Source organism: Pristiophorus japonicus, chromosome 17 (genome assembly GCF_044704955.1).
Source record: "Pristiophorus japonicus isolate sPriJap1 chromosome 17, sPriJap1.hap1, whole genome shotgun sequence".
NCBI classification, from domain to species: Eukaryota; Metazoa; Chordata; class Chondrichthyes; family Pristiophoridae; genus Pristiophorus; species Pristiophorus japonicus.
This window is the reverse complement of record NC_091993.1, coordinates 17,353,762-17,367,930: the sequence shown is the minus strand read 5'-3', so window position 1 is coordinate 17,367,930 and position 14,169 is coordinate 17,353,762. Positions and strand designations below refer to the sequence as shown.

The 14,169-nt window shown below is 42.3% G+C and overlaps 1 protein-coding gene and 1 pseudogene across 3 annotated transcripts in view; both read right to left on the bottom strand.

Annotated features, from left to right (window-relative positions):
* The window catches only part of sema6d (semaphorin 6D), a 277,313-nt gene extending 272,477 nt beyond the window's left edge, over positions 1-4,836 (bottom strand). For all 3 annotated transcript variants that reach the window (XM_070858433.1, XM_070858436.1, XM_070858434.1), the window contains exon 1: positions 4,750-4,836. The gene's annotated coding sequence lies outside the window, so the exon portion shown is untranslated. The remainder of the gene's footprint in view (positions 1-4,749) is intronic.
* A 5,664-nt stretch (positions 4,837-10,500) lies between these two features.
* On the bottom strand, positions 10,501-10,664 carry LOC139228429 (U2 spliceosomal RNA; annotated as a pseudogene).
* Between the last annotated feature and the right edge of the window lie 3,505 nt (positions 10,665-14,169).

Below are 14,169 nucleotides of genomic sequence, written 5' to 3'. Positions count from 1 at the left end.
TGTGCTGGGGAACTGAAGTGGAATGTCTCCCTTATAGCGCTGCTTTAAAAAAGGTTTCTAGCTATGTAGTTTTCACTAGAAAATGGCAGGAATACTTTAAATCACTGTGCCCCCATAGGCTTACTCTTCTCTAAGTTATCCCGTTTCTCTTTCTATCTTGTGTTTGCAGCTACATTTAAAGCACTTCGTTTGCTGCCTTTTATCACTTGTTTTCTCATTTAATGTTATTTATTCAGTTTGTGTTCTCTTGTTTTCTCTTAGTTATTTATTTTTTCTGTATCCATTATTTACTTATTTCCTTTCTATTCACTTCTCTGTTATTTGTTGCCCTGAAAAGAAAGGTAAAATATGGACTATCTTTGCTTTCCCTACTGGCTTTCTGTTCCCTTACCTTCCCGTTTGTCATTTTTATTGATCGTCTCCATTTTAAAAAAAATTCAGAAGCATTCTTCCATCTCGTAATTTATAGCTGCCTCTGTTTCCAGTCTCAGGCTATTGGACTGATCTATTATTTCACCCCAGCAGTTCTCTTCACTGTCTTTTGACATCACTTTGTTTTCATTCTTAATCTTTACATCCTCATTACACACAGCATCTTGCCATAGTTCCATTCTGACCACATGACACTGCCCCGTAATGAAGTTTACCGATACTCCCAACTCGTAGAAAGGAGGAAGAAAGGCACACACAGAGCTGGGGATCCCACTCAGATCATCGCTAACAGCAATAACTGCATCCACTGTGCATTATGAAGGAGAAGTAGCATTTTATTTTGGAATTGTAGCTTAATCAGAAGCATCAACGCTAAACCAATCCTAGAAGCAAGATTTTCAATCATAATCCATTAACCACAGGTGTTCATTTGTACCATAAACATGGCAACAAAAAAAAAAAGTGTCTCTCTCACTTGGGACTGCAGGGGATAGGCAAATACCATTAATGTATTCTTCTTTCATCTATAATGGCTTATTTGGAGCTTAGCAGGGAGCTTCAGAGGAGTAATGACCACAGTAATATTGATAAAATAAAGACAGGAAAGGCTTTGATGCACAGATGTAGAGAATTGTTGGAGAACTGGCATGAGACAAAGATCGGCTATCGGGCAACATTCCTTTTCTGATACCCAGTAGTGCAAGAGATGTTTGAAGAGCCCCCCCAGATATGGGACCATCATTCAAGTCTTAGACAGACCTGGGCTTTATAGACAGAGTCAAGAGTTCTTGCTATGCTAACAAAATGAAAGGGGAAAAAAAAAAGCTTCTGGGAGGCAGCTTTAGCAGGGAGGTGATCGGGGAGCTCCATTTGAGGTCAGAAAAGTTGACGAGACCAAGAATATCAGGTGAAGAAGAAAGACTAAAGGCCTGAAATTTCCTTGGATCTACTCCTGCTCCACTACTGTAACTTCGCCTGAAGTGCAACAGAAACCCCATGTGCGGCAGCAGAATGAACCCGACTCCGAGGAAAGTCCAGGACTGAGTCAAACCATTAAACGGTTGGACTGTCAGCAAATATGAAGAAATTGTGAAAGAAGTCCAAGTGTCTACACAGAGAAATAATGGCCAGCTTACATACCGAGAGCTTAGTTATACTGAACCTTGTTTCACTCAAAATCACACTTAACGTTTAAATACCACTAAACATTCTGAAGATGTTAAAGATGTCACATGGTAGTGAATTTTGTATCGAGGAGTAAAAAGTACTCCCTGCAAAAAGACACATTTGCTGTATCTTATTCTTAACACTTCTCCCAATCAAGAGATCTAAGCAATCAACCCCCATCCTAATTTATTTCTTCCACTCACATCCATAACCCCCATCAGTAAATCGAATTTGTACAATGGACTCACTTTAAACAATCACAGCAATAATGGAGATGGCAATAAGAAGTCAATCAGTTGTGCTAAATTGAGCTCATTTGGATTAATTTGAAGTTCTGCCCAATTGCATCACTTTAAATGCACTTGTCCCACCAAATATTTCTACTCTGGGTCTAGCATGGATCTTTAGGAGTCTTGTTCGATACGATGGGCTATTCACATTCTACCCATTGTATTGGTGGGTGTGCACCATAAAGTGGGCTATTATCTGTTTTATCAGCATCCTTGTGATGTTACTGTAACAAAGTCTTCATGAAGTTCGGTGGTATGCAACCAATGTCTGATAATACAATGGTGGATGTTCTTGAAGTCAGAGGTGGGATATGAATTCCATAGCCCTCCTGTTAATAATTTCTCCAGGCTTTGGAACTGAAATCTTACATTTGCAGAGGCTAAATTTAGACCAATCAAACTGAAGACCATTTTTTTCCTCGAAACACTCATTCCTATTACCTTGTCTTAAGAAATAACATCACTATTGGAGAGTCAGGTCCCTGAATGCTCTAATGAAATTCTGAAAGTTGCTACGATATTAAAACTTAAAGACGAGGAAAGACTTTGGCTGCAACAAATTAATTAGCTTTTTTTTTGCAGAGGTGGGGTGCGAATGTGATTTCTAAAGATGGTATTACTGAGGCAGTTAATTTCAGAAAGTGTAGCCTAACTTCTCCTCGGTCTACCAGCAATGGCCAGTACTTATGATTCAAGGTGGTCCTTCCTGAAGTAAACCTTCAGTGTGGATATGTACCTCCTACATACCTGCCAGGAGACTAAAGGTGGCAGAGGGATGTAGCTAACAAAGAAAACACACACCAGAGGAATAAGATGGTCATAAAATGTTACAAGTATCCCTGCAAGTTAGGGCATCAAATTTCTACCATATCACAGTTTTCACCAATTCTACAATAGATATTATTTTGATGCCAATATTGTCAGAAATACACCAATATTCTAAGCTTTGGAAGTTTCATGTAGCCCTACAATGAATGTTGTGAAATTTTTTAATTTCAATTGTATAGTAACAGTGACATCTTATTTATACAGGTGGTGTTTACTGGAACTGTGTTACAAATACTGTTTAATAAAGAGGCTAACACTTGCAATATGTGGAGGACAAACAAGCTATGTAATTTTTAGTAACTAATAATCACAGAATATAAAATCATTAAAATTTCTATTAATTAGCATTGCCATCCCTTAAGAATATAAAATGCCAGGCTCTAATTCTGCACTTTTAAATTAAAAACATCTGCAAAAATAACATGCTTCATCTAGTGCGTTACGTGATTACAAGACAGTTTTATTTTGAATATTTACAGTGAACAAAAGGAGCATTTGACTGAAAACAAAGTCAGCTGTGAAAGAGCCTCCACTGTGCAACACTGTTTGCCGTGATTAAAGATTCGGTGACATAATCCTGCCTGCACAGAACACAACTGTGTAAATACAGTTAAACTGTGTATCCGGTATTTCATCCAAATATCATAATAAACACCAAGCGTAAAGTACAACCTTCGCTGTAGAAACGGCCCGTTGCTAATTCTATCCAGTATTCTGTATGACAATAAAAGTGATTTAATTGCCAAATATGAGGTCGTGGTATAAGAAGTAATACACGAGGGTCACTTTATTATTTTTTTGTTTAGGCAAGATACGAAATGAGCACACATAATTGGTGAACACTTTGATGCAATTGCAATAACTCAGCGTGTACTGTAGCTGTAATAGCACCTGTCAGAATGTTAATGCGTATTTCAAAATGGGTTTGGCTCCCGACACCAAAAAGACCAGTGATTTATTCTAGTCACCTAAAGAGATCTCCAGCCTCAAAATCACACTGCATCAAGATTGTGGAGTGAGACGAAAGAAAAAAAAAAAAATGGGCTTTTTTTTTAATCTCCAGCTTTCAAAGTATTAGGAGAACCAGCCCCAAGGAATGAAACCGTAACGTCGTACCAATAGATAACGGGATGAATCTACTGGTCATCGCCCAGTTCCAACCCAGCTCCCTGGAGAGGGTGGGGAATGAAGAAAGGTGGATTTCAATAAAGTGGAGCAACAGTGTAAAGTGTTCTGGTTGCAGTACTCCGGGGGGCGGGGGGAATATTATTTGGCTTTGTTTAAAAAAAAAGGGGGGGGGGAAATTTTACCACATTTCTCTTCCTCTCCCTGCGCCTATTTTTAAAAAAATGACAAAAACAAGGGAGAGGGGAAAAAATGTTGCAGTGTAAATTTGCACTTCTGCGGGTCGGAGGCTGTGTGAGCATGGATTTCCATCACTCAGGGCACAAGTGGCAATCGTTGTGTGTGTCTGAACTCTGATTACCAGCCACAGAACAGCGACGCTGGAACACGCCTCTCCGCTGGCTGGCTGATCTCCCCATCAAATACTGGGATCTTTCAGCACCTCCAGCTCGGGAACAAGAATTTGCTCATGACATTTAAATATTATTGCAACACCATACATATATGAATGAGAATAGTATACGTGTCACACACACACACACACACACACATATACATAAACATATATATTTTAAAAATAAATATACATGTCACACACACTATAAACATATATATTTTTAAAAACATAAACAAAACTAAGACGTCATTGGAACAGTTTGGGTTACAAAATCCCAGACCAAACACACAAAGATGCATCAACAAGACTGTCAGCAACAGCAGCAAATGTTACTCCAAACCCAACCCCAACACAAATAAGGGTGGGGGGGGGAAATTAAAAACTTCGGGGAAAGTCTGGGCTGCCGTGACAGTTCACAGATTCGGTGCAGCTGCTGTCGGAGGAGCCACAAAAAAAAAATAAAGAGGGAGTTGGGGAAGAGGAGGGGGAATAATAGAAGCGAGGACTTACTTGAGGAAGATGCTGAGAGGAGGCGGATGGTGGAGCGGCACACAGCAGCGTCCGAGCCGCCCGCACACTTGGAGCGGAGAAGGAGGCTCGGGCGGCTGCAGCCCGGGACTCGCGAGCCGCTGACGGACAGCTTGCTGCTCCAATGGGATGTGAGGGGGGAGGGGCCTGTGGCTCGGGGCTGGGTGCTGATTGGACCAAGCCGTCTTTCCCGCCAACACCCTGAGGGGGGGACCGAGAGCATAAAAGGAGCACAATGTTGCACGGGTGGTGGGGAGGCTGAGTTCCAAATCGCAGGCTTGCATCCACGTTATATAATCCAGTGTCTTTCTTTAATTAAAAACAGCAAATAAATATACATTTTTACCCCCTCGCACGTTAACAGTGAGCAGCTATTCAAACCCTACCACATAACAAGGACATTCGCCTCCAACAAGATATGTTTGCATTCACTGGCAGTTGAAATGATAACCTTTTATTCCTCTACAGATGTCTTGCTGGCGAAGTCCCAGTGAATACAAGATGTATTGTGTTTCACTTTGATCAATATGAGCACTGTGGTCAGGGTGGAGCCCTGAGCTGGGAGGCAGGAGGGGGATTGCCTTCCCCATCCTTGACGCAATGATATTGGTTTGCCAGCCTCTTGTTCCTGGAGCCGCTGCCTCCACCCAGCCCGTGTCCTGGTTCCGCCCTCTTTCTCTCTCTCTCGCTCTCTTGTCTTTTCGTGCAATCGGGACTTGATGAGAGCAGCACCATTTTGCCATGTTAGACGCTCCTCGGTACCGATCACTCCTTGGGGCAGCTTTTTCAACTACATCAAAGGCGTCGTTTCTTTTTACAACGTCTGAACAATGGGCTTCTTTTCATTTGAATTCTGAGTGCTTGACTGAAATCAGGTGAATGGTCGCTTGATTCATTGGAATAATAAGGTTCAAAATGCTGAGGGAATCCTCAACAGGATAGGCATTTCATTGTGTAATATTCGAGATTATCTTCAATTGAAATTATTTCTTCCATGGTCCATATGATAATTACTGTTTTTATTTTTTTAAATATGTATATTGAGTCTGCTTGTTTGACTCATCAGTCTCTTCAACTCCATAAATCACGTTACATTGTATGCGTATTTGAGAGAGCAAACAGATAAGCAATTCCGTAGCCTTTGCCAATAATGTTCATGGACCAATTACACGAACTGCAGAAGAACAGTGTAGGTTCCTGGCCTCCACTGTGTGTGGTCAGGAACCTGCTATGAGGGAGCACGGACCAAAACTCCTGTTCTACCCAGATTAAAGCGCCAACTATTGTGATGCCTGGACAATGCCACATTTAAGCAGCTTTTATAATTCCCTGAAAATAAATTTAAGCGGAATTAAGACTCACTTATCCAGACCTGGTATTGGTCAGCCCCTCTGTCCCATTTTAAAAAATAAGATTGCAAGGACGATAAATTATATTGCACGCGCCCGTTTTTCAACATCTTCTTCGGCGGTCCCTCATATCGAGGATGACTTGCTTCCACACTAAAAAGGGATGAGTTCACAAGTGTTTCGACGAGGACCTGATCTTCCAGGTCGCGAACTACATATTGAAGGGTGGAAGATGCCTGTGCCTGGATTTTTTTTTAAACGTGTGGTGGTCGTTGCACACCAGCCACCACACGGGCTTGACAGAGCCAGGTCTTGGTCCAGTGACAAGGATTAACCAAGACGACTGGAGACTAGCTCTGCTGCACGGACCTAGTGTGCGCACATATCGCAGTGTGGGCTGGCCCATGCTGCCCCTGGGCCCACGCCTCTTCTAGGCCCCGAACTCTCGCCTCTCCTGGGCCCCAATCTCTCTCCGCTCCTCTGCCCTGGTCATTCGCCACACCTCTGCTGTTCCTAGGCCCCGCTCCACTGCAGCCTGAGAGTGATCATTCTGCGCCGGGTGTGTGCCGCGCCCCATATTGGTTACGGCGCCCTGTAGTCATCCAGGCCACCACCTGAAACAGGCGTTAGGCCAAAGGAATTACAGGAGGCCGCCACCAAAAAGGTAAGTTAGAAACTAAATTGTGCATGTTGAATGTGGAGGCAGAAGAAGCATGACTGCTCCCCCTGGCTTCATGTTAAAACTGCAGTCGCTGCTGGCCATCGCTCACCTCCTGCCCGATCTGCTCCCCATCTCTTCCTGGACTCACAGCAGATCCGGTGCCAGTGACCCCACTGGTTGACCTTCGCCTTACTCGCATTTGGTGCACTGCCTCTTGGGGTCTAGTGCCTAGTGTCCCCAGCACCAGTCATGTCCTGATGATGGAAGAGGTCCAATTTCATGTGGTCCTCTGGCTCCTAAGTTTCGCCGTGGTTGCCGATGGGTTCACGCCTGATGTAGTGCACAAACCAGTTTCTAGGCCCAAATGTCCAATATTTTGTGGGCTATTCAGAAATTTCTAAGAAGTAAATTGGATATAAAAGTCTTGCTTTGGAAGTATTAGGTTGAGATTTTGAAGGTTCTTTTTAAAGCAATTTCCTTCATTAGCAAAATACACCTCACAGGTTAAGCCATGATCTATAAACCTGTTCAGTTTTGGAGTCGGCAAAGGTAGAAACCTGATTACTAATCATGGCGTTCATCATTATTTTGACTGTTTGCATCTGTAGAGCGACATAAATCACGTTCTACTCCATAGCGCTCAGGGAACTCGCTACATCATTTTAGCCATCTACAGTGCTACCAGTTTCAATGAGCATTGGGCGACCATTAAAGCACCTCACATTATCAGTCAGGATTTACCTAATAATGCTGAACTGGCTGCAGCAACACCACTTTCTGTCCCTAGAGCTTTTGATATTCTAACTGACTGCCATTATGCCTTCGTCTGGTCTGGGTATCTGGAAGCAGATGTACTTTGCCAACTCCATTAAATGTTTATCCCCATATGTAACTCTCTGGAGATTTGAAACATAGGACGTTCTGGGTAGAAATAGTGAAGCAGCACGATTAACTCATGCTAACTCATCTCTGACATTTTTTGATTGTGGCTCTAGATCTTGAGATGGAATCCATATTATCTAAGAAGACTATCTGGTGCAAAATTGAGAGAGAAAGAAGGACGCATTTATTTAGCGCCATTCATGACTGCTGCATGTCTCAAAGTACTTTACAGCCAATGAAGTACCTTTGGTGTGTAGTCACTGTTGTAATGTGGGAAACGGGCAGTACACTTCTGCACAGGAACTCCCACAAACAGCAATGTGATAATGACCAGATAATCTGGTTTTTTTTGTTATAATGATTGTGGGATAAATATTGGCCCAGGATGCCAGGGATAACTCCACTGCTCTTCTTCGAAATAGTGCCATGGGACCTTTTATGTCCACCTGAGAGGGCAGACGGGGCCTCGGTTTAATGACTCATCCAAAAGACAACACCTCCGACAGTGCAACATTCCCTCAACACTGCACTGGAGTGTCAGCCTAGATTTTTGAGCTCAAGTTCCTGGAGTGGGACATGAACCCACAACTTTCCTGATTCAGAGGTGAGTGTGCTACCCACTGAGCCATGGCTGACATACACAAAAGACAGAAACCAGCAGGTGTACTGGGTGTTATGTATGTAACTATGTAATACTTGCCACCAGAGGGCGCGACTGTTGGAGTCCTAATGGTCACCTGCACGCACGTGCAGGGCCAGTATAAAAGGTTGGCTGCCATGTTGTTTAGGCACTCTGGAGTTGTAATAAAGAAGACCAAGGTCACACTAAGTTTAGCTTACAGAACTCAGCCTCATGGAGTTCCTGTATACTTAACACTGGGCTCTCTAATCTAAGCAGTGCAACACCTCAAAGGAAGCAACAATTTTTGAGTCTCTGCGAGTCACTGGATAACAGTCAAGAGTGGGAATCCAAGATGATTTTTCCGCCCCTTAGTACTGGGAATCTGAGACCCATTGGGAGTAATTCTGACTTTTGTGCGATAGTGTAACACAGGCGCTAGCGAATCGGCATTCCATTTTACATCTATCCTGATTTTTATTTTGATTGACTTCAATGGAAATAAAAATCAGGAGAGATATAAAACAGGCTGCCAATTTGCTAGCACCCATTTTACACTCTCGCACAAAGGCAAAAATAACCCCATTGTCAGAAGCACATAAGAAATAGGAACAGGAGTAGGCCACACGGCCCCTTGAGCCTGCTCCGCCATTCAATAAGATCATGGTTGATCTGATCACGGACTCAGCTCCACTTCCCCGCCCGCTCCCCATAACCCCTTATCCCCATGCTTCGACATTGTCCTGTATGAGATCAGCTAAGTCAGTACAAAGCAAAGATCAAATAAACATTTCTTGAACTGAACAGCTGAGTAGCACACCACAGTGCAACAAAAACAGAAAGTACAAGAAACACTCTGTACATCAGGCAGTATCTATAAAAATAGGAAATCTGTTGACGTTTCAGGCATAGTCCTTCATCAGAACTCCACCGAGCGTATGTGCCCACGGACATCAAAGGAACACGCAAGAATTTTTAAAAAACTGACAAGTAATTATTTTGTAAAATGAATTAAATATGCAGTATAGCATTCAGATATTGTGTAGGATTTTACCTTAGAGTACCTCTTTGAAATAGTGATTTGACAGAGTCTACAGAAAATAAATTTAAGTGTTCACAAATTCGCTGTAATCCTTTATTTTATTTAAATATATATACCAAATACAGAGCATGTCAATCACCTGCAGTTTAAATAATCTCAATAAATGTGTAGTTAAAATGCCCCAATAAGTTATACTCTTGTGAAGATTACTACACATTAGGGACATGTAGCACATTGATATTTGTCATTGTTGACAGTAGTGATTGCTGGTAAGAAAAAGATAAAACTCTCCACACAAAATTAAAACCATATATATTGTGCTGCACCCCTTTCTTCCTGTCTTTTCTTTATTTAATAGCTGAGCGGAATCAGTTATAAGATTTAATGTAAGTAATTTCAGTCTTTCCACGTAAATTGTAGCAACTCCTTTATTGTGTCTTTTACAGCAGCTTAAACAAGTACACAATGTAGCACACGCTACAAGTATAGAGACTGATCCAGCAGGAAATTACAGCACTTAAGTAACAGCAACTCCTTCACCCATTAAACCCACGATGCTTTTACAAAGTTCAACTTGCATTTCTACAGGTATAAGCGCATAATGCATATAACACTTCTCTAATCTCTAATAAAATTCACAATCTTAATAACACAAAAAATAAATTGCCAGGCTACAATAATATAAATAATAATAAATAAATATAAATAATAGCTACCTGGGGGTCAATGTTAACCTGCCATTTCTCTTTTCAGACTCCCTAGGTGAAAAATGGGTGCTAGCAAATGCATCCCGCCCATTTTCCCTTGAAGTCAATGGAAAGGAAAATTGATTGCGGTGTACAATGGGTGGCCGATTCGCTACTGCCCCTCTTGTATTATCGCCAATGTTAAATTTGACCCCAACTTCGTATTTCCATTTTTAGCAAAATGTTATTTCTAATTTCTAGCAGTCGGGAGTTTTTTTTCTTTTTATAGGATACCAGGGAAGCATTTTTACGGTTTTGGTATACTCCGAGGGTTCAAATGGTGAAATAAACAATTCCTACAATTTTGGACTAGAACTTAGCCTGATTTTTTTTTCTCTTTTTTTAAATTTTATCCAATTTCGTTCCAGATCAACTCTAACGCCAAAGATCACTTTGCGCCAATGTGTTTGATCTTAGGCCAAAAGGCCGAGAGGCGAAGTTGCACCGTTCCTGGAAATATTGCAATACCAGGTCGGTGCATGGAGTGGACGGGGCATGCCCCTGATCCAGCTCCCTGTCCAAAAATCAATTCAATATCATGTTAAACTGATAAGAACAGATACTACACTTGATCTTAGCCAAAAGGCCGAGAAGCGATGATACTCTAGTAGACAGAGTTACCATTGGCTCAGTGATAGTATTCCCCCCATGAATCAGAGGAGTTGGTTTGGGACCTCACTCCAGACAGCCCCGGCGAGCGCAGCCCAGAGCGCCGGTCCGAGAACTTGTTTGACGTCCGTGGGGTACTTGCGTCTGATGGGTGTGGCTGGCTCCCCCATTGTAAAGGGTGGGTGGGCCTCATTAGTCTTGGTTGCAATCCACCTAGCAGAAGGCACTCTGAAGATTAAAAACTGTGAGGAAGATAACAGGAAACCGCCTTAGCTTCTCTTCCCTATTAAATGGCTTGAGAATCTCGTGTGAGACTGGAGTTAGGATCTGCTCAAGGGCAGAACACAACAGACGGACGGACTCTAGTACCTGAATTAGAAATAGCTACATTATTGGAGACACTGTACTTTGACTAATACCTTAAACCCGAGGCCCCGCCTGCCTGTTCCGATAGGCGTTAAAAATCTCAACACACTATTTGAAGATTAACAGGAGGTTCCGCTGGTCTCCTGGCCAACTTTATTCCCCCAATCAACACCACCAAAAATACTTTGAGTGATCACCCATCTCATTGCTCTCTGGGACTTTACTGTGTGCACATTGGCTGCCACATTGCCGACACAACAAGAGTGACCACAGTACAGAAAGTAATCTGCTTACTTAACTCGCAGGAAAATTCTAATAGTGTAAGTCTGTGTAAGGTACCAGACTTTAGAGGAGGGATGAGAGAAGATCGGCGAGGCAAGTAAAAAGCTGTCACTGGTGTTGCAAAGCAGCATTATAGGAAGTGACTGAATATTCCATTGCAATATAATAAAGTGTTGCTGATTGGCTTTTAAGGGTACTCATTCCTACATATGTATGTTATATATTTAAAAAAATTAAATCAGTAAATATTAATGCTGGGCAAGGGACACCTTCCCATTGCAGGCACCTCTTGCCCGCTTTAATTATTGCCAGCTCCTGCATAGTATAGTTAGGTCCCTCTACACTGCTCCAACAATGTGCCTCAACCCACCCTCCTACTGCACCAGTATGACATTTTCCATTTCCCACACCAGGCGTCCTGTGGCCTTCCCTGAGTGAGATTACGAGTTTAGTGCCAATTCTGAGTGAAATAGGGGTGTTCTGTGCTACGGACCGTGCTCATTCGGAATGAATTGAAATTGTCCAAATTCATTTCACATAGAAACATAGAAAATAGGTGCAGGAGTAGGCCATTCGGCCCTTCGAGCCTGCACCACCATTCAATATGATCATGGCTGATCATGCAACTTCAGTACCCCATTCCTGCTTTCTCTCCATACCCCTTGATCCCTTTAGCCGAAAGGGCCACATCTAACACCCTTTTGAATATAACTAATGAACTGGCCTCAACAACATTCTGTGGTAGAGAATTCCACAGGTTCACAATTCTCTGAGTGAAGAAGTTTCTCCTCATCTCGGTCCTAAATGGCTTATCCCTTATCCTTAGACTGTAACCCCTGGTTCTGGACTTCCCATAGCAGCCTAGAGGATATGTGCATTCTCATGTTTTGCAGGTACAGTATTTGCATAATACTTATTTAAAAATAGACAACAAAAGTTAAAATCTGCTTTCTCAGCTTGCTACTATATAGCATTGAAAGGATCAGAAACGAAAAACACATTTATAGATGATCATATTTTAGTATTACATTTAAATTATATATAGTTGATGCAGAGTTGCATTTGTGCTGATAAAAATGTTTGGTAAAATAAAAAATTTTTAAACTGTGGTGGTACAGGCTTAAGTGCTGCTTAATTTCTTTTATATGGGAAGAAAGGGCTGATTAGATAGGGTGATTAAAAGTTGAGTTCTGTGCCTATTCTGCTCAGCATTACAGATATACGAGTTTATTTGGGATTAAGACTAAGTCTAAGGAAAGCAGCCAAAACCCATCAAACTAAGGAACAAACTACATTTAAATCCTCCCATCTTTACAACTATCATTAAACTATTTAAAATGTCCCTAAAACATTTATCTAGACTGCTAAATCTAATGCAGCAGATGGAGTTATCTAAATCATGGACTAAGTAGTTCCCTCCCCCACAAACAGCAGCTCTCCTACTCTTCATCCACAGCTCCTCTTTATCATTAGCATAATATGTAATTTTTAAAAATTCATTTGTAGGATGTGCGTGCAGCTGGCAAGGCTGGTATTTCTTGCCCATCCCTAATTTCCCTTGAGAACCGGTTGTTGGACCTTCTTATTTAAAATTTCTCATCCTTGTTTTCAAATCCCTCCATGGTCGTCACCACTCCCGAATTCTGCCCTCTTGAGCATCCCTGATTATAATCGTTCAACCATCGGTGGTCGTGCCTTCTGTTGCCTGAGCCCTAAGCTCTGGAATTCCCTCCCAAAACCTCTCCGCCTCTCTTTCCTCCTTTAAGACGCTCCTTAAAACCGACCTCTTTGACAAAGCTTTTGTCACCTGCACTAATTTCTCCTTATGTGGCTCGGTGTCAAATTCTTTGTCTTATATTAATCCTGTGAAGCGTCTTGGGATATTTTACTACGTTAAAGGCGCTATATAAATACAAGTTGTTGTTATTGAACTTAATGAAGTCTTCCTGCCTGACTATACCTTCTACCACTTACCCTGCCCTGACCGTTGAAGTGGCTGTGTGGCCCTTATTACCAAATCATATCTTGGTCTGTCCCCGACTCCTCTGGCACCTTCTCCTCCTTTGAACACCTCACCTTGTTCCACCCTTCTCACTGCTCTTAAAATCCTCATTCTCTACCGCCCAACTAAGTATCATGCCAAGTTTCTCACTGTGATATCTTCACTACTTTCCTCTCTCAATCTCTGCACTGAGCAACTTCGAATCCTTGGTAATTTCAACCTCCATCTCATGCCCTCTCTCCTCTGAGTTCACTGCCCTCCTATCCTTCCTTAATCTCTCCCTCCATATAAACTCCCCTACCCTTATTCACAGCCACTCCATTGACCTTGCCATCTCACATGGCCTCTCTATTCGCATCATGCCAATCACAGATAAGTCCATTTCTGATCACTTTCTTGTATCGCTCTCCAACCACATGCAACCCCCTTCCCAATCCCAGTTACTTCTGTGTCTCTCCCTAGAAAAAAACTCTCCCAATTCACTTATAATGGCACTTTCAAATTCCCAACTCTCCGGCCTTTGGGCCCCCATTCACCGTGATATTTCTGTAGCCTGATCTGCTCAATCACACCCTCACCTCCACCTTTGATACCCTTGCCACCATTAAAACCTTCTCTCTCACCCTAGTCATTCCCCATGGTACAGCCCTCATCGCTGCTCCCTTAAGTCCAATGAACGCACACTTGAACGTTTATGGCGGACAACTGGTTTAGAAATTCACCAGCAGATCTGGCTGGACCACAATAAAGAAAGAAACACTTGCATTTATACAGCACCTTTCATGACTACCGGACATCTGAAAGCGCTTTCAACCAATGAAGTACTTTTTGGAGTATAGTCACT